The following is a 20,084-nucleotide window of genomic DNA, read 5'->3' as shown; positions in this document are numbered from 1 at the left end:
CCAAAGTGGTCATCTTCCGGTGTGTGTCTGGGCTGCCAACCCAACTTGTGGCTCTGGCTATTTCCATTTACCTCCCCCCACTGCTCAGATCTGCACTTGTCTGCAAGCAAGTCTCTTCCTTTTCAGCCGGCAGAGTCACTGTGGCTCCTGTCAAAACAGCGCACGCTGCCAAAAGCAGTGATCAAAGAGGTGAAGGGATAAGAGAAAAAAAGAAAAATCCCACAGACCTGAACCCCAGGCAGGACACGTAGAAGTTAAGAACCTAGGATTCTGCATCAAAAGACCTGGGCTCAATGTGAGCTGTGGTGTGGGTCACACACGTGGCTTGGATCTCGTGTTGCTGTGGCTGTGGTGTAGGCCTGCAGCTGAACTCCAATTATACCCCGAGCCTGGGAACTTCCATATACCACAGGCGCAGCCCTGAAAAGACAAAAGAAGAAGAAGAAGTTGATGGCTGGTGCTCAAGTCCCACTTCTTGCACTTAACCATTTGTGAGATCGTGGGCAAGTTATTTCACCTCTCTAAACTTCCCTTTCGTGTTTCTGGAAAAATAGGTATAATTACAGTACCCACGGTTGCATAGTTATGGGGGGGGGGGGGTTTGTTTTCTTTTTCGGTTGCTCCTCAGCCTATGGAGCTCCCGGGCCAGGGATCAGGTCTAAGTGGAAATTTTAACCTAAGCCAAAGCCTCGGCAATGCCAGACCCCCCACCCACTGGGCCAGGCCAGGGACTGAACCCGAGTCCCAGCGCTCCCAAGACACTGCCAATTCTGTTGCACCACAGCAGGAGCTCCTGGAAGGAATTATTGAGACAAGGTTGGTAAAGGCCTCCACTCAGTGCTTGGCACATAATAAATATTTAGTACATATTAGCTGTGACAGTGAGACCCAGGAGAATCGTGTTGATGGTACTTTGTAAGCAAAGATCATAGGTGTCACTCAGCAGAGGCAGGTATGCTACCGTAAGTAATGGACATTGAATCTCCATGGCCTCACATGGCCAAGTTTGTGTCTCCTTCACACCATGTGCTCACTGAGGGTCCCAGGCTGCAGGGACTCCCCTTCCACATGTGCCTCCATGCTCACCGCATGCAGTGATCAGAGTGTCTGTCCAAAAGTGTCACTCCCGCTCACAACACATAGGTCCAGAAGCGGCAAACTATAGCCCTCAGGCCAACTGCCTGTTTTTCTACATGAAGTTTCACTGGAACACGGCTGCACTTGCTCCTCTGCATATTCTCTATGGCCCCTTCCACATGACAGCAGAGCTGAGCAGTGGCAACAGAGGCTGTAGGGCTGATAACCAACCTCCATCCCTCCCTTTCTTCCCTTCTTTCCTTTCCTTCCTCCCTTTTTTCTTTTTTCTTGGACCCATGAGAAACATAAGCCCTCATTTCCTGCCACGGCCCCAAATTCCCAGTGTTTCAGGATGCCTCGCAGCCCTGGGGTGAAATGATGATCTGGCCACACCTCTCATTCCCTCGGAGATCATGGTCCTAATCCCCTCTCTGACCGTCACTCACCTAACAAGGATGATCCAGAGAAAGTGGGGCCAGGCTGAGGCAATGCACAGACACTGCCACGTCCCTGTGTAAGCAGAGCAGCAGCCGAGTCAGCCAGACAGGAGAGGAATGGAGGGCCCAGGCCTCCCAGGAGGACAGGCATCCTGCCTTGATGGCCCAGCCTGTGGAAGGAGCTTGGGCTGCTGGTCCTGTTCGTCTCCACATCCTGAGAGACATCCCATGTGAACACAATGTGAAGCCTGAACTGAAAATCTAAGGAGATCAGCAGTGAAACTGCCTAGTTAGAGGGGACCCCAAACAAGTCCCTGGGTAAGGACACACTGGCTATGGGACCAGGGGCACAGACTGCTTCCCTCTCGAGGTATCAGGGGACACTCCTGGTGCTATGATGCTTTGTTCAGGCTCCTAGCACAGAGGGCCCATTCCAGGAGGAGTGATACAACCAGGTTGTGTCCCACCAAGGCCCATCCAAAGGGATCTGCATCTCTGTCCCCAGCATTTTTGCTTCAGAGTAGTCCTTGCATACCCCTGGGAGCCCTCTTGTGGCTCCTTCCTCTCTACAGAGATCAATGTCGGGCTGGTGCCAGGGGGAAGCAGATGTCCCCAAGTGCTCACCTCATAATTAGAAGGGTGGCCCTTGGAGGCAGACAGATCTAGGTTTCAATCTCAGTTCCTTCTCTAGTTAGCTGTGTGACCTTGGATAAGTCACTTAACTTCTCTGAGCCTCCATCTTCTCATTCTACAAAGTATCTACCTTGGAGGATTGAGAGCATCTGAGCTGAAGCACTGGTTTGTGCATGGTGCCTAGTACACAGTAAGGGCTTACTAAAGAGCAACGGCTTTGGCAGTACCGACAAGCTATAATTACCATCCTCCTCCTTAATGAGGAAGCATGTTCAGTAATTTAAGGTTCTGTCTTTTGCTATATTGTTTGTCACAGACCTTCTAATCACTTACCTATTTACCAACTTATGTACCTCTGTAGGAGACATGAGTCAGAATCCAGACTGGGTCATGTCTGAGTCACTGGCGGGGCAAAACCGCTGCTCCAAGCACTCTACCCTTGAGACCAGCGGTTCCCAAAAGGCCAAGGCAAACTTCAGCATGGTGACTAGGAAACAGTCTTTGCAGCCCAAAGCAAAATATTCCACAAGCCCTTTCCTGGTACCTCTAAAAAATATCTGTTCTCAACTTAGCAAAAACATAACAGTGGATGAGGCCTTCTAGGGCAAGACAAAAAGCGGAAGTTAAAAATAGAAGTTAGAAAAGGACTGCTTTATTTACAGGCATCACTCTCTCCCTCAGATCCGTTATCCTCCACGCTCTGTGTGTTCACACGTGGGTCCGTAAAACTCCTTCGGACCTAGCAGGACTGGGATTTGGGACTTGTCTAATAGAGTAACTGAGCTTGTGTCTCCTGAATTAGAGGATATTTTACTAACATTAACTGCCGTAACTATGTAAAGTGATGCCTCATTTACCCAGCATGATCCAGGCACCGGATGTGTTATGTAAACTGCCTTAACAAATAAGAGGATGATTTATCACTTTCGGCATCAAAACTAACATTTATCACTTGGTTGGACATTCTAAAGCTTGTCACATACTTTCTGGCCTCATTAAACAAGGCATGCTAAAAAGCATTTAATTATCTCAATAACTCAGGGCCATCATGATAAGCATCAACCATTCCAGTGGGCTTTAAAACAATGACACTGTGTAAGGACTCCTGGGGCTATTTTGCCTTTTTCCTACCCCTAAAGATCCTAGGATTTAGAAGTTCTTTCACCTGATTTTTATATTAATACGCCTCTTCCTTCACTACCAGCAGTCACTTCTTGCTGCTTTGAGTATGCCTGCCGCAAATTCCTTCTAATGTGCTTTTCTAATCCTCTGTGAAGTTGGAAAGCAATCAAACTTAGGAGAACACCATGTAAACCAAGAGCAAATAAGCTCTAAGTCAGGGCCGAAAGGATTCTTTTCTGAGTAAAGAACTGAATGTTAGTACCAGGTCTTTGCAACACGTACCTTGGTTAACAGAAGGCTGATACAAACTTCCACAGGGGAATAAAGTTCATTCATGCCTCACTAATGAGCCCTCTTGTTAAGAAAAAGTTTTGTTTGTTTGTTTGTTTGTTTGTTTTTTGGTCTTTTGAGGGCCACACTCATGGCATATGGAAGTTCCCAGGCTAGGAGTCTAATCGGGCTGCAGCTGCCAGTTGACACCATAGCGGGATCCAAGCTGAGTCTTCAACCTACACTGTAGCACACAGCAACACCGGATCCTTAACCCACTGAGTGAGACCAGGGATGGAACCTGCATCCTCATGGATAATAGTCGGGTTCATTACCACTGAGCCACAATGGGAACTCCCAGAAAGTTATATGATTAAGAAAGAAGGAAGAAAGGAAGGGAGGGAGGGAGGATGGAAAGAGGGAAGAAAGGAGGGAGGGATGGAGGGAAAGGAAAGGAAGAATGAACTAGTGTACGAGGTGCTGGGCAGTGTTCTGGGACCTTTGCATATACAAGCTAGTTCCCCCCATAACAGGCCCATGAAGGGGATGCTGTTAGTTATTATACTCATTTTGCAGGTACAGACTCTGAAGCACAGAGAAGGTAAGACTGAACTCAAGGGGCTGAGAGGAAGACTGGGCTCTGGAGGAGGGACAGTGTGCCATTTGCTGGCACAGGCTCCTACAAGAGAGCCAGTTACGTGGGGGTGGAAATAGGATGATAGGAGGGCAGAACCCTGGCAGGGAACAGGTGTGAGGCTGCTTAGCGCAAAGGTCTCCCTTTGTGATGGTCGCAGGGGGAGGGGCGATGCAGGTGTCCCTTTAATGAGCACCTTAGCCATTCAGAGGTCCCTAATGCAGCCACTTTTACTCCGTGGGACAAAGAAGAGAAGGAAAATGAAAGCCCCTTGAGCAGGCAGAACCCTGGGTGGCTGATGACTCCCTGCCCTGCTCAGGATCACCTTGAGCACTGCACACCACCTGTGGGGACCCCTCTGTGGATTGGCCAGACTGTCTGCAAGGCTCTTCCGGCAACCACAGCAGCCTCTGATTTAACCTAGGGCTCGAGGGCCCCTCTCCACTATCAGGTAGTATGTTCTGGTTCAAGCAAGTCTTAGATGATGTGCAGCCAAGTGTTTAATATTTCTTAGCCACCCGCTGCAAACACAGGCACCACATGAACAGTTCCGGTCGCTCAGCAAAGTCCCCATCTTCCCTTTGACATCTCAGCTAGCATCCTGCTTCTAAGGTGACTGTTTTGAACATGGGCAGCAGGGGTCTTCCATAAAGAAGGGACCTCAGGACCCCCTGCCCACTGGCTGGGCTGGAAGATGGTACCTCTTTTCACGCAAGATTCGGGGCCTGAACAACCTAACTAGTCACTGACCTCAACACCCTTATAACACCAAGGAAAAATCATCTGCTAATTAACCCTCGGGTACTGACATTAGAGGTGGCTAGAAGGCAAATCCTGATTAGGGTGTCTCAAACACCAAGCATTTACCCCTAGGATGTGGACTTGAGTGAAACTGTCCACCTGCCTACTGAAACTTTTATTATTATTTTTATTATTATTTTTTGCTTTTTAGGGCCACATCCAAGGCATATGGAAGTTCCCAGACTGCTGGCCTACACCACAGCTCCAGCAATGCAGGATCCAAGTCACATCTTCCACAGCTCATGGCAATGCCGGATACCCAACCCACTGAGCAAGGCCAGGGATGGAATCTGCATCCTCATGGATACTAGTCAGATTCGTTTCTGCTGAGTCACAATGGAACTCCGTGCTGCAACTTTGATATGGAAATATTTTAGGGTTAACAGTCACAGGGCCATCAAGTGCACTAGGCTCAGGGGCCAGACTGGCCATCCAGATACAAGGACAGGCAGTGAGGATGTCCCAGGCAAAGGACCCCCAAAGGAGAGGCCTGGAGGTAGCAAAACGAAATCGAGCTCAGGGAATTCTAAGATCCACAGGCTACTCAACAGACCTTGGGGAGGGAGATGAAACACAGAGGTGAGGAGAGTTAAGGTCAAGGAAGTTAACCAGTTGTGTTTTGTCTTTATGCAGATGATCTTAAAGTGCTAATATGCACAAGAAGTCTCTGGGGAGATCTGTAACATTTCTCAAATGACTTAGACTATAGAACTACTTTTCTACAGAGCATCTTAAGACACTATATCCTGAGGAAGATAATTTCAGGAACACGCTATAGAAAATATAGGGGTGAGAGCTGGACCATACCAGCTGGGAAATATGGGACTGCTGGCTGAAGAGAAAAAAAGAAATTTAGTTACTGGGCTAAGGTTTAAGACACCAAAATAATAGGCCTTTTCCTTAGGATGGGGGTTAAACAAAGTGATGTGTCCCTGAAGATTGAGAGACACATAAACCCTCGCTGAATTGCTGTGAAGCAGCAGACTTGGCAAAGGAAGATGATTAGAATGGAGAATGTGCCTGGTGATCAAGCAAATACAGGAAAAGGTGTGAAATAATATTCCTGAGCTTGAATTCCTAGAGGTGTCAGCTTGCAGGACCTCGATAAGTAAAAAGCCATAAGCAGGAGTTCTCGTTGTGGCTCAGCGGTAACGAACCCAACTAGTATCCATGAGGATGCGGGTTCAATCCCTGGCCCCATGCAGTGGGTTAAAGATCTGGCATTGCCATAAGCTGTGGTGTAGGTCTCAGATGCAGCTTGGATCTGGTGTTGCTGTGGCTGTGGTGTAGGCTGGCAGCCACAGCTCTGATTGGACCCCTAGCCTGGGAACTTCCATATGCTGTGGGTTCCACCCTAAAAAGACTGACTAAATAAATAAATAAATGCCATAAGTTGATGCCGTGAAGCAGCAAACAGGATCTCTGAGAACTTGTGGAGGTAGGGCAGGGATGCAGGGTACATCCTAGTCCCAAGTCAGAGGGGCAGAGGCTAACCCTGCAAAACTGGCAGACGGCTCTGTGGACATGTACTCACGTGAGGAAGGCCAGAAGAAAGGGAAAAAGAAGGGATGCCACAGGGAAAGGAAGAAGGAATGGAGGCAAAACAACTCTTAAAGGACAGAGCTGCATGTGTTTCAGAGGGGGCAACAATCAGGGCAGCTTCAGGACCCCGGATCCATGCTTCTGGCTCCTTAGCACAAAACAGATCACTCCATGCCAATGATTTCATTTTATATCTTCGAACCATGAACAACACCAAGTTTAAAACATCATGCACTGCATAAGTTTATGAAAAGGAATGGATAGGAATGAAAACTACATATTACAATTTTTCCAACTGGTATGAAATTACTTTCCCAAAGTGAACTAGTGCTGCTTGTTCAATCTTAATCTCTTCTTCCAAAGAGGACCTGTGGCACTAAAATCAATCAAATACTAATATTCATGGATAATTCTGTATCATTCAGGATGCCTTTGGCTGCAAGTAACGGGAAATTGATCTTCAAATGACTTAAATAGAAGTACATTTTATTGTTTTGGAAAATGAGAAGCTGCAGCATGGCACGGGCCCCAGCCCTTTCCCTGAGATTCCCCTGGCTTCATGCTCCCACCTGAGGTGGGTGGTTCCTACAGCTCTGACCATCATAGTTACAAATGACAGTGTTCACATGCAGAGGGACCACCTCATGGTTTCCCTGTAGTTTTTTCTTGAGGAAACTTTTATCCAAAGCCCCCAGCAAGCCCTTCTTACGTCTATCTGGGATCATGTACACATCCTAAGATACTTATGAGGCAGGAGGATGCATATCTTTAAACCAATCAGATCCACCCCTGGAGCTAAGGGTAAGTCAGTTTCTCCTGAGATACCCGGTTGAGAAGGAGAGAAGTTTCCTGAATAAACTGGGACTGTGTTATATAGAAAGAAAGGCACAAATGGATGCTGAGTAGACAATGAACAGCATCTACTGCAAATGCCACAGGCTAGTCGCCGTGGGAGAGAAAGCTATAAGTCACAAACTATTCTCTTGAAACATTCAGAGGGTGGTTACAGAAAAGTATAGATGCATATAAAAGGAAAATGATTATAATACATAAGGCGATGTAAAGTACCAAATACAAAGCATTCTACTGGACAGAATCCAAGAGAGACTCATCCTAAACCAAATGCTGTTTTATTAGAAACCAAGTCATAAGGAGACCAGATTTTTTTTGAGTGCAGCTATTACCTAATTATATATCATAATCGGCTTTGTGCTCCTTAGAGAAAGGTGTTCCATGTAGAGGTTTTAATGTACTAAACAGATTAAAATCCAAGGTTCTTTTCACAAACATATTCTTTTAAGGGGCTTAGGGTAACGCTCCACAGGAAAGCAGAAAATAACAAGTAAAATATTTGTGGAAAGTTATTCATGCTGAGCCTCTGTAGATAAGCTCTTTAGAAAGACATTCATAGATACAGATTTCATTGATACCGCCACTTTTAGCTATATAAATCTCAGCCTGGAAGTGAAGTTTGGCTTTAAAAAAAAAAAACTGTTCTATTTACAGATGAGTGAAGTGAGAATTAGTGAGATTCTGCTATACTGTCTAATTAGGATTAATTAGCTAATGTTCTCAAAGCACAAAGGAAGGAAGATATGTAGCACAAGGTTGAAATGTACTGTCATAGAGAGGCTGAATATTAATTCTGTTCAAGAAACCCTCACCCAAAGAACATGTGCAGATACTGTCTGCTCTAGGAGGTGAAGCTTAAGAATGTGATAGATTCAGTGGCCCACTTCCAAAGAAGAGAATAAGAAAAGGGAAAAAGAGTAGCTTTAGGGTGGGAAAATGTGGAAAATACCTCCTTAACCAAATGATCGAGGTTAACTTCATCAGTGATGTCTGTGGATGTCATGGACCCCGAGATGATATGACGAGAAGGTCAGGTGCTCTTTCCAAAAACCCTAGTATGATCATGAGAAGAACACCAGACAAATCCAGATTGGGGACATGGTACTGAACTAGCACTCCTCAAGACCGCCAAGGTCATGAACAAACAAAGAAAGGCTGAGAAATTATCAGAGAGGAGAGGAGGCTGGGGAGACATGACTACTGTGATGTTTTAGTCTGAACTGGCTCCTGCAACAGGAAGAGGGAATTAATGGGAAAGCTGGTGAAATCCAAATAAAGTGTGGCATTTAGTTTAAAAAAAAAGGGGGGGGGGAGTTCCTGTTATGGCTCAGTGGGTTAAGAAAGAATCCAACTAGTATCCATGAGGATGTGGGTTCAATCCCTGGCAGTGATCAGTGAGTTAAGGATCCGGTGTTGCAATGAACTGGGATGTAGGCCACAGATGTGGCTCAGATCTGGTGTTGCTGTGGCTGTGGTACAGGCCGGCAGCTGTAGCTCCAATTCGACCCCTAGCCTAGGAATATCCATATGCCGTGGGTAAGGCCCTGATAACAATAATAATAATAATAACAATAATAATAATACAGAGTCATTAAGACATGAATTATGAAGATAAAAGTATACGAAAATGTCTAAAATAAAAACCATCCATAAACTGAGAACATAATAATATCAAGTTTACTTATATCTCTTACAGAAGATAATTATTGATTTTTTTATTTTTGGTCTTAAAAGTTCAGGAAAGGATTTTTCTTGGTTAGGCCATTACTTACTGTGGAAAGGAAACTCAGGAATTATTTTATATGTGAAAAAGGAGCTATGCAGACAAATCAAGACAAACTAGTAAGAAGACCAGTGGAGTTGGTTAGTGAATAAAACAGAAAGGCATGATTTGTCTGGGATTCTTCTCCTGATGGAATGGATGTAACCAAGCTGGGAATTCTTGAAGGGCAGGAGCTATTCTTTACTCATTTTTTTAAAAAAATGTATCAAGTACATTTATTTATTTATTTATTTACCACCATACCTGTGGCACATGGAAGTTCCCAGGCTAAAGGTCGAATCAGAGCCACAGCTGCTAGCCTACACCACAGTCACAGCAACACTGAATCTGTGACCTACATCACAGCTTTGGGCAAAGCCAGATCCTTAACCCACGGAGCAAGGCCAGGGATCAAACCCACATTCTCACAGAGACTATGTCGGGTCCTTAGGCCACTGAGCTACAATGGGAACTCCACCTCCCTCATTTTTATAATCTTCACAGCACGGGGCATGCAGTAGACATTTAATATTAAAGTCAATTGACTCAATTATAAGAGAGGAGGAGGAGATCAAGTTTCAGAGACTAACATTTCTCGGAAGGTTTTAGTTGGGAGGGGAGAGAGGCTGGAAGGATGAATGACTAAGTGAATTTTCAAACACAGAGGGACTGAAAAAGTTGCTTTATGGTCCCAAGCCCCACAACCATATTGTTTTGTTTTGCTTTGCCATTAACTCAGCTTCTTTAAGGAGCCATAGCGATGGCTTTGACAAGAAATTGCTACCTAATGTCATACCACTTTTAAACATTTTCAGAACTCTTAACTGCTTCACATCTCATTTAACCTTTACTGATAATCTTGAGATGGAGAAACCACATTAATCTCAATTTTCAGTTGAGGACTTGGCAGCCCAAAGAAGGTAAGTGTGTATGCAAAGCTGCACTACGATGGAACCTAGGCATGCCTTTTCAATCAAGTATATGCACAGGGCATCTTTCCCAAAACATACCACTACCCTGTGTCTACTGGTCTAACATTTTCTTTTTTGTTTGTTTGGTTTGGTTTTTAGGACTACACCTACTGCATGTGGAAGTTCCCAGGGTAGAGGTTGAATCGGAGCTGCAGCTGCCAGCCTATACCACAGCCACAACCACAGCAACATGGGATCTGAGCCACATCTGCACCCTACACCACATCTCATGGCAACGCTGGATCCTTAACCCACTGAGCGAGGCCAGGGATTGAATTCACATCTTCATGGATATTAGTCAGGTTCAGAACCCAATGAGTGATCCTTGTTCCAACATTTTCCCATGTCTTCTTTCTGCTGACTTTAAGTCCAATCTGACACAGACTATTATGAAAGGAGATCGTTAAAAGGTCTAAATAAGACTACTAACTCACCACCTGGAACCTTCTAGTTAATTAAATGCTCCATGACAGCATCCTTTGTGATGTGAAACAAGAAACCTATGCTTTGATCTAGCAAGACTCCCAGGAACCACTGGTCTAGAAAGAAAATGAGCAAGGGGCAGTCATGATTTTAGCACAGGTGAGCATCCTCTGGGACTAGCCTTGAGTGTAGACCTCAGTGTTCCCAGTTGATAAGATCAAATCTGCCTCTGCAACAAGCTATTTCCAGCCCATGCCGCCCACTTCCAAGGGACTCTTCCTCTGAGTTTGTGACAAGTGCAAAATGCCGTATAAAGTCTGGTACACAAAAATCCCAGTCTGGTCCAGAAGACCTCTTCTCTCTGAATCAAAATATATTTCTGGTGAGGGTGGATGGGGATTGATTAGAAGGGGGTAATGAAACTTTAGGGGGTAATAGAAACATCTAGTTATCTTGACTGGGGTGATGGTTATATGGGTAGACAGCCGTTAAACTAAACACTTAGGATCTGTGTGATATCTACCTAAATGTTAAAAAATAATAATAATGACATCTGAAATTGAACATGTTAAGCATGTCTAAACTGTGACAAGTGCTTTGGGGCTATTATTCCATAATCGAAACATTCCACTTCTTTATTAATGTGGCTGAAGTTTGTACTCACTAGTTTTTTGTTTTTTTGTTTTTTTTAAGCATCATCATCACACTCTTGCCATTTATGGAATGTGTGGCTAATGATAACTGCCAAGTCTTTCCTTTTAGGCATGAGTTGCTACCAGGCAGCACGTCCCTGATTTGACTCAATGTAACTGATGACCATTTGGCTAGATACCTAGAACAGTGGCATGTACCTCAAGGCTAATTGATGGTATTTAAGGAATTCTTCAAACTCTGGTGTGTGGAGAGAGACCTTGAAGGCTGAGTTTGGAATAAGGTCTGGAGATCACAAGAGACATTTCCCCTTACTGTGCCCAGCAGCTCGTTCACAGACAGGCTCTCCACAAGAGTCATGTAAAGAATTGATGAAGTGCTCTGGGTATGATGTTCTAGAGGGGAGTGGTCTAGCTTGAGCTATTCTAAGAGAATTAGAATAACTTGAGTGAGACAGAACAAGACAATGAGCAGCAAACAAGGGATCAGGTATAATGTAGCACAGGAACTAAGAGTACATTTTTGGGGATCAGATCTGCCACGATTTGAATTCCAGCTCCACCCTTTTTTTGTTTGTTTTGTCTTTTGTCTTCTTAAGGCTGCACCCGCGGCCAGGGATTGAACCCGCAACCTCATGGTTCCTAGACAGATTTGTTTCCACTGTGCCATGATGGGAACTCCCTAGCTCCATCCTTTACTGACCATGTGACCTTGGTCAAAAAGTTGTTTATTTTCACTGTGCCTGAGATCAGCTCATCCATGGAATGGGCCTGACAATAGTGCCTGTCCCATGGAGTTGTTCTGAGGACCAAACTGGCAAATACACATGAAGCCCCAGAATAGTGCCCAGCATTAAGCACTACTTCATTTGAAGCTATCCTTGGCTTATCTAAGTTCTTTGTTTATCTAAGTTCTATTCATTCCTTCAAGGGCTACATATAGACCCACTTAGATAAACAAAGGAAGTATTTCAGAAAGGAGTGTTGCTTGGTAGCAATGCATGCTTAAAAGGAAGAGAGACTTGGCAGTTTTCATTAGCTACAAATTTCATAAATGGCAAGTATGCAATGAAGTTGCTGCTTTAAAAAAACAAAACAAAACAAGAATGCACTCTCCAGGCCACATTAACAAAAATAGAAAGATTAAATCACAGAAATAACAGCCTGAATGCACCTGTTACTATTTAGTGTAAATCATAGCGTATTCAATTTGATACCATTATTGATTTTTAACATTTACGTAGAATTTACATAGATCTTAAGTATTTAACATAACAAGCTATGATGACCATGTCCACCCATACACCCATCACTCCAATCAAGACACAAAATGTTTCCGTTACCCAAGAAATTTTCCACATAACCCCTTTTGGTCCCACCCATTCCTGACAAAGGCAACCACTGTTCTGATTTCTAGTACCATATATAAGTGTTGTCTGTTTTTGAACTTGATGTAAAGAAATCACCTAAGAAGTACTCTTTTTTCTGGCTTTTTCCCCCCACTCATTATTTTGTTTTTGAGATTCTGTTGCATGTATCAGTATGTCAGTCTTTTTTTATTGCTGAGTATTATTCCCCTTTCCATGATCACAGCCACAGTTTATTTATCCATTTCCAGTTGATGAGCTCTTGGATCAGTTCCAGTGTGGGACTACTATGAATAAAGCTGCTACAAACATTCTCATATGAGTCTTTTTATGGAAATATGTTTTCATTTCTCTGTGTAAGGGCCTAAGAGTGAACTAGCTGGGCCATAGGGTGTATTTCACTCTATAAGAAACAGTTCTCCAAGATGGCTGTATCATTTACACACCAACAAATACTGTACCAGCATCCCATTTATCCCATATTCTGGCAACATTTGATATTGCTGATCTTTCTGATTCCAGTTATTATGGCAGTAGTGAATAGCGTCTCATTTAATTTGCATTTCCCTTATGACAAAAGATGTAAACTCCTTACTGGCCTTTTGCCTATGTTTTCCACTGGGTTGTTTGTCTTCCTATCGATTTGTAGGAGTACTTCATTACAGTTTTAGTAGGTCCTCCTTATTTACATGTATTGCAAATATTTTCTCCCAGACTGTTGACTACCTATTTTCTTAATAGCATTTCTTCGTGAACAGAAATATCCAATTTTGATAAAATTCAATATATCCTTTTTTTATTTCGTGGTTAGTGGTTTTTGTGTCCCAATCTCTGATTAACTGAAAAATCTTAAAGATAACATCCTACATTACGCTTAGCTTTCACATTAAGTCGGTGATCTAACTTTGGTTTTGCTGTGTACAGTGGCGTGAGGGTCAAGGTTCATTTTATCTACAGAAAGATAACTTTTTTTTTTTTCAGCACCATCTGTTAAAAAGCCCTTCTTGACTTTGCAACTTTGTAAAAAATCAATTAATTGTAGATGTGTGGGTCTATTTCTAGACTCTACTCTGTTTCATCGATCTATTTGTTTTTCCTACATCAGAATGACGCTCTCTTTGTTACTATAGCTTTATAGGACCTCCTGAAATCAGGTGGAATCCTCCAACTTTGTTCTTCCTTTTCAATATTGTTTTGCTATTTTAGATCTTTTGCATGTTTATATAAATTTTAAATTGGCTTGTTAATTTCTTCAAATTAGCCTGCTAAGGGTTTGATGGAGATTGTCTGAAGCAATATTGGGGAAATGAATATAGATGTCATTAGAGCTACATAGTTATAACAAAGTAATTGATACTCTTTATGGAGCTCACACCATGAATCCTACCCTTTGCTCATCTTTACAATGACCCAGGAAGCTTGGAATTGCTCCATTTTCACAAATTGAGGGCCCTCTGCTCAGAAAAACTAAGCATCTGCTCGAGCATATATAGCTCGCAAGTAAGAAGACTGAGATTCCAGCCTGAGTCTGGTCTTAAACCTCAGGTGCCATTCACTAGGCTATGCAAAATTGCATGCATCCACAGGAGACACAAGGAGCATGCAAAACATATGAAAGACCCTGGAACAGAAATCACAAGGGGCCAATTTTGATGGAGAATAAGAAAAAACAACAATTACTCAAGATATCTTATCAGCAAGACATCAAAGTTACATTTACTAAATCCCCTGACTTACATAGCAGGTGCTATGTCAGGGTTAAAAAACCTAGAAATGGAATGGGCAGTGTCCTGAGACAATACACGCACACACTGGAGATATTGTGGGTTCCAGTTCCAGACCATAGCAATAAAGTGTATACTGTAATAAAGTATCGATTTTTTTTTGTTTTCCCATGCATATAAAAGTTATGTTTACATTATACTGTAGTCTATTAAGTGTGCAATATCATTTTGACTTAAAAAACAATGTTCAGGAGTTCCTACAGCAGCTGGGGTTGCTTCAGAGGCATGGGTTCAATCCCTGGCCTGGCACAGTGGGTTAAAGGATCCAGCATCACTGCAGCTTCGGCACAGGTCAAAGCCGTGGCTCAGATTCTGTTCCTGACCTGGGAACTTCCATATGCTCCAGATGCACCCATAAAAAATGTTTTTTTTTAAAGTACAAACCTTAATTTAAAAATATTTTATTGCTAAAAAATACTGTCATCTGACAACACAGGGTTACAACAAACCTTCAATTTGTAAAAACAAAAACAATAATAAAATAAAATAAGCACAGTATCTGCAAAGCACAATAAAGCGAAATGAAAGTAAAATAAGGTCTGCCTATAAATTCTTACTCTTTGAAAAGTGTTCCAAAAATGCCTGAATTGCCACCTATCAATGTAGCTGCAGAAAAGACTCCTGCATTAGATGGAAGTTGAAGCACACGGTCCCTAGGGATCTTTTTTGGGTTCTAACATCCCGTGACTCTAAGTCAACTGCTTCAAAAGTCACAAAGGGAAGACTACGCATGACTTCCCTCTTGCCTCAACCAATCAGTTCCTTCTCCCTTCAATCAATAAATTCCCAACATGCTTGGAAACAAAAGCCTCTAACTGAGGAAATCTAAGTCCACCTCTGCCCTTAGTTAACAAGGGAGACAAAAAATAAAATAGAAAGAAAAGTCGGCCACCAAGAGGAGGAGTTAAAATTAAATTGCTCACAACAGGAGCTGGTTGCATCCTCTGGTCTGAGGGCCAGTGTCTTTGCATCTCTTACTGAGATCTTCCAAAGTCCACGGCAAGGAGGGATGACATTATTCTAACTCACAGGAAGTAAGTATTTTGGTCCTCAGTTCCACACTGGGGACAGTTTCTTCTTCTCCAGCTCTGGTCCTTATAGATTTGTATTTGTCTAAAATTCCTTGCCCCTCAAGTCCTCCCTGATCAAAGTGAGGAACCAAATACCACTTCCTGGAGCCAATGGCCTGTCTGTAAAGGCTATCTCAGGCCTTTTTTATCTTCTTCCACCTTTGGGGGCCTCTAGGCAGTTTCCCAACCCCATTCTTCACTCATGACAGGCAGGGCCTGAAAGCCTTTAAAATACTCTCCTTGAACAGACTTGTGGTTGCCAAGGGGGAGGGGGAGGAAATGGAATGAACGGGGAGTTTGGGGTTAGCAGATGCAAACTATTACATTGAGAACAGATAAGCAATGTGGTCCTGCCATATAGCACAGGGAACTATATCCAGTCTCTTGGGATAGACCATGATGGAAGATCATATGAAAAAAAGAATGTATACATATATGTATGATTGGGTCACTGTGGTATACAGCAGAAACGGACAGAACACTGTAAATCAACTATAATAAAAAACATTTAAAAAAGAAGAGTTCCCGTTGTGGTGCAGGGGAAACGAACTTGACTAGGAACCATGAGGTTGAGGGTTTGATCCCTGCCCTCACTCATTGGGTTAAGGATCTGGCACAGCCATGAGTTGTGGTGTAGGTTGCAGATGCAGCTCAGATCTGGCATTGCTGTGGCAGTGGCATAAGCTGGCAGCTGTAGCTCCAATTCAACTCCTAGCCTGGGAACCTCCATATCCTGCAGGTGCAGCCCTAAAAAGACAAAAGACAAAAAACAAACAAAAAAACCAACTCTCCTTCCCAAGTCCTTTGCTCTTCTCTGATTGCTTTCTATCTATGTGGCTCCATCTGAAGATGAGCTGCTTAATTAACTGCCCAGACCTTTTTGGTTGATTACAATTACCCAATGCCCTGGGAGACGGCTGCCGTGTTTCTCACCACTGCAGCATCAAAGACCACACTTGTCCCTGTTCTTACAAGAGTCAACCGCAGCCTTTCTCAAGGGGCTCATTCTGAGCCCTGCAGCCTTGAATCAAACCATCTCTCCCAAGTTTAATAACATGCTGGAGAAGCTCCTTGAAATCAGGACTGAGGGAGCAGAGGAGGGTCAACTGTCAGAAAGACTTGAGCTCTGAGCCAGGCACTGCCATTTCCTTGGTGTGTCACCTTGAGCAATTCACTTCATCTTTCTGAGACTCTTCCCTCTTCCATTTTGGAAAAACGGTGACAGCAAGACCTCTAATATTCACCTGTGCCTTATGCTTCTAATACATCAAACAGGTGCTACAAACAGACACTACAGGAAAAATGCCTTGTAAACCACAAAAGGACTAAACAAATAGAAGGCTTGTTTAATGACGGTCCCCCTTGGCCACACTAGCAACAATGCATGTTGTAGAGTGACCAAATTCTGCCCTGGCACCTAGGTCGGCATGCTACCCCTTTTCACTGGAGTCCTAGGTTTTATGGGGTGTTAAGAAAAATGTCTTAAGTCAAGGTGGCTACAGCCAAATATAGCTGTCAGAATGTCTGCAAGAGGCAGGATTAAAGGAAGGATGCAAAGCAGGAGACAGATGGGTCCCAGGCTGAGCAGCTGTAATCTGTTCCCTGTGGACAGATAACTTCAAGATAAAAGCTGCATCCTGCTTGGACAAAAGATAGACACCACCTATTTCTCATTCTTGCGGTCAAGGAGACCTCTGGAATTCCACACTCCAGAAAGGTTCCTCAGGATCAGAGAAAGGAGGGCACCAGATCATAGCACTTCCTGTCAACTGTCCAGAGACCCTTGTGCTAAAATCCCTCCTGAGGGCAGGGCCCTGAGTCAGGCCGATAAAACAAGACAACTGGCCAGAGGAAGCTGGAAGGACGACCCCCATCCAAGTGAATTAAAGGACCTCCAAAGCATGCATTACTCCTCTTCTCTTTTTCTCTCTGTGTCTCCTTCTCTCTTCCTTTCCACCACCCTGCCCAATCTGTGCCTGTATTTTTTTCACACATATCCTCTCTCTCACTTCTCTCTTCTCTCTTCAAATAAACACTTCATTGCCTCAGTACCCTCAGTCTCTTTGCTGAATTCTTTCTCCAAAGGGAAAAAGTTCCAGGGAACTCTATCAAGAGATTAGAGTTCAGCATTCTCACCCAACAGCCACCTGACAACATTTTTTGGTGCTGAATCCCAGGAATTCAAGGTAAACCACAGGCCTCATCCAGTTGTAACTTGAGGACCCTGACTTTTACTCTTGCTCTCTTTCTCTAGCTCTCTGCTTCTCTTTCTTTTCAAGCCCTCCAGGGCATAATCTCCAAGTATGGACAAGGTGCTTCCACCTTGGTTGCCCCCCCAAACACACATACACAGCACCCCCCAACGCCCCCACATGCGATCCTGCCACCTGCTGACAGAGTGCACACGTGGGAAAGGGTCGAGGGAGGGTCGAGCTAAGGCCCTGAATTGCGACGCACAAAAGGGAAAGGCAAGGAGAGATTTTTCCACTAACCAGCTCCCTTTCTGGCCAATGCCTGTTTTCAGAAAGAAAGCTTGGGTTTAAGTGGGTTCCAGAACTATGAGGATTTCCATTCCAGGAACACACCCCAGAACACACACCGGAACACAGGGATTAATCTACAGAATTTATAAAGGAACCTTTCTGCAAGTGTGGAGTTCCAGCGGTTTCCTTGACCTCCAGAAAGAGAATAGATGGTCTCTATCTTTTCTCCAGGCAGGATGCTGCTTTTGTCTTGAAGTTATTTGTCCACAAGGAATGGATTATAGTTGCTTAGCCTGGGACCCACCTTTCTCCTGCTTCAGACGTAGAATCAAAAGGTGGGAGAAGCCTCAGTTCCAGTCTTTCTGGTATTATTAATTAGTCATGAGGTCCTCTCTGTATCTCTAGTTTCACTGAAAAGGGCTGCTGTGAAATACAGTCATGCATGAAAAATCATTTACTGAGTTATAAAAACAGTGGCCAATATAATTATGAGGATGTTACAGATTCATGAAGAACGAGAGATGCCTTTTCCTATGCGCTCAACCAAATCCAAAGCCAGCAGAAGTCAGGCCAATGATTGTGCCAATGTGAATTTGAACAAGTATTATCACTTTAAAAAAAAGAGCCCGAGGAGTTCCCGTTGTGGTGCAGTGGTTAACGAATCCAACTAGGAACCATGAGGTTGCAGGTTCGATCCCTGGCCTTGCTCAGTGGGTTAACGATCCAGCGTTGCCGTGAGCTGTGGTGTAGTTTGCATACTCTGCTTGGATCCTGCATTGCTGTGGCTGTGGTGTAGGCCAGCGGCTACAGCTCCGATTCAACCCCTAGCCTGGGAACCTCCATATACCATGGGAAGTGGCCCTAGAAAAGGAAAAAAAAAAAAAAAAAAAAAAAAGAGAGAGAGAGAGAGAGAGACCAAGTTCCTGTCACGGCTCAGTGGTTAATGAACCCAACTAGTACCCATGAGGACCCGGGTTTAATCCCTGGCCTCGCTCAGTGAGTTAAAGATCCAGCATTGCTGTGGGCTGTGGCGTAGTTTGCAGACGAAACTTGGATCCTGCTTTGCTGTGGCTGTGGCGTAGGCCGCAGCTACAGCCCCAATTCGACCCCTACCCTGGGAACCTCCATATGCCACAGGTGGCGGCCCTAGAAAAAAGACAAAATAAATAAATAAATGTCCAATCAAAGGAAAACACCTGATTTCAACCTCTAGTGTCAAGAAGAATAGGTTCATTAAAAGCACAAAATACACAGTTTGTGTGGGGTTACTTTCCTGCAGATGTTACTGGCCTGTCAAGGATAGGGACTAACCTCTGAGCACCTACTCAGGACTGAGCTCCATGCTTCGGGGACCACAAAACTTATTACCCAAACCTGAACACTTCTGAGTAAAAGGAAACATACCCCACTATAATTATGCAAAGATAAGAAACTGTACTGAGACTGTCCCCAACAAACCAGAATGCATTGTCCCCTACCTCTGCACAGCTCATAGCAAAGTTTTCAAGAACTCCAAGGACAACAGAATAACTCATCCACACTAGGTTTCCCATATGGCATATGACATTATTATTCCACTCCAATGATATATCTGTGTTTATCTTTCAGCTCTAATTTTAGCACAGTAGGAAAACCCATTCATTGCTATAGAGAAAGTTTCCTCATTAATTTGCATGCAGCACTCTGAGCTGACTGACAGCTCCACAGGAGTGCTGATGGGGCCCTAAACTGCCCACATCGTGAGCAGCTTTGATCCGAGGCAGCACCGTGGAAGGGCTTCAGCAGCTGACGCAAGCACTGTGTGATTCTCAGGTCCACGAGGGAATGAGCTCAAACTGCCTTCCAAAGAGAAAGCCAGCATCAGGGGTGGGTAAAAACATGTTTTCTGGTGGTCTCTCCACTGGCTGCCAAAAGCAAGTTTTTACACCACTAACTGGAATTCAAGTTAAAGATGCCTATCTTTGCATCCTCACTTCATGACCAAGGCTGTTATTAAGCTCCTACCAGGTGCTCCTTCCCAGGCTGCCCTGGGTATTTCGAGAGGCATATTGTAAGCTGGAAATGCAGGATACAGGGGAAAACACTGAAAATAAGGGCATAAGTCTGGCTTTGCCACTCCTTGACCAAATTCTTAACATTCCTGGACTTCTGTCTCCTTTCTACAAAGGAGCAATCTTATTGCTGTTACCTTATGGAGTTTGCCACA

The 20,084-nt window shown here is 44.0% G+C and overlaps 2 protein-coding genes and 1 long non-coding RNA gene across 22 annotated transcripts in view; 1 reads left to right on the top strand and 2 right to left on the bottom strand.

Moving 5' to 3' along the window:
- Positions 1-20,084, bottom strand: part of SMAD4 (SMAD family member 4) — a 651,075-nt gene that overhangs the window by 474,795 nt on the left and 156,196 nt on the right. The gene's annotated exons all lie outside the window — the stretch shown is intronic.
- MAPK4 (mitogen-activated protein kinase 4) overlaps positions 1-20,084 on the bottom strand; it is a 184,121-nt gene that overhangs the window by 138,271 nt on the left and 25,766 nt on the right. The window lies entirely within an intron of this gene.
- On the top strand, positions 11,192-19,053 carry LOC146406290 (uncharacterized). The gene is made up of 3 exons (XR_014808988.1): positions 11,192-17,112; positions 18,081-18,588; positions 18,876-19,053. It is a non-coding gene; the product is annotated as an uncharacterized LOC146406290 (long non-coding RNA).

This window comes from Sus scrofa, chromosome 1, assembly GCF_054392235.1.
Source record: "Sus scrofa isolate SSC_HxYL_T2T_F1_AM1 chromosome 1, Sscrofa_HxYL_maternal_Yorkshire_Landrace_v2.0, whole genome shotgun sequence".
NCBI lineage: Eukaryota > Metazoa > Chordata > Mammalia > Artiodactyla > Suidae > Sus > Sus scrofa.
The sequence above is the reverse complement of the archived record's forward strand: the minus strand, read 5'-3'. Positions and strand labels throughout refer to the sequence as shown.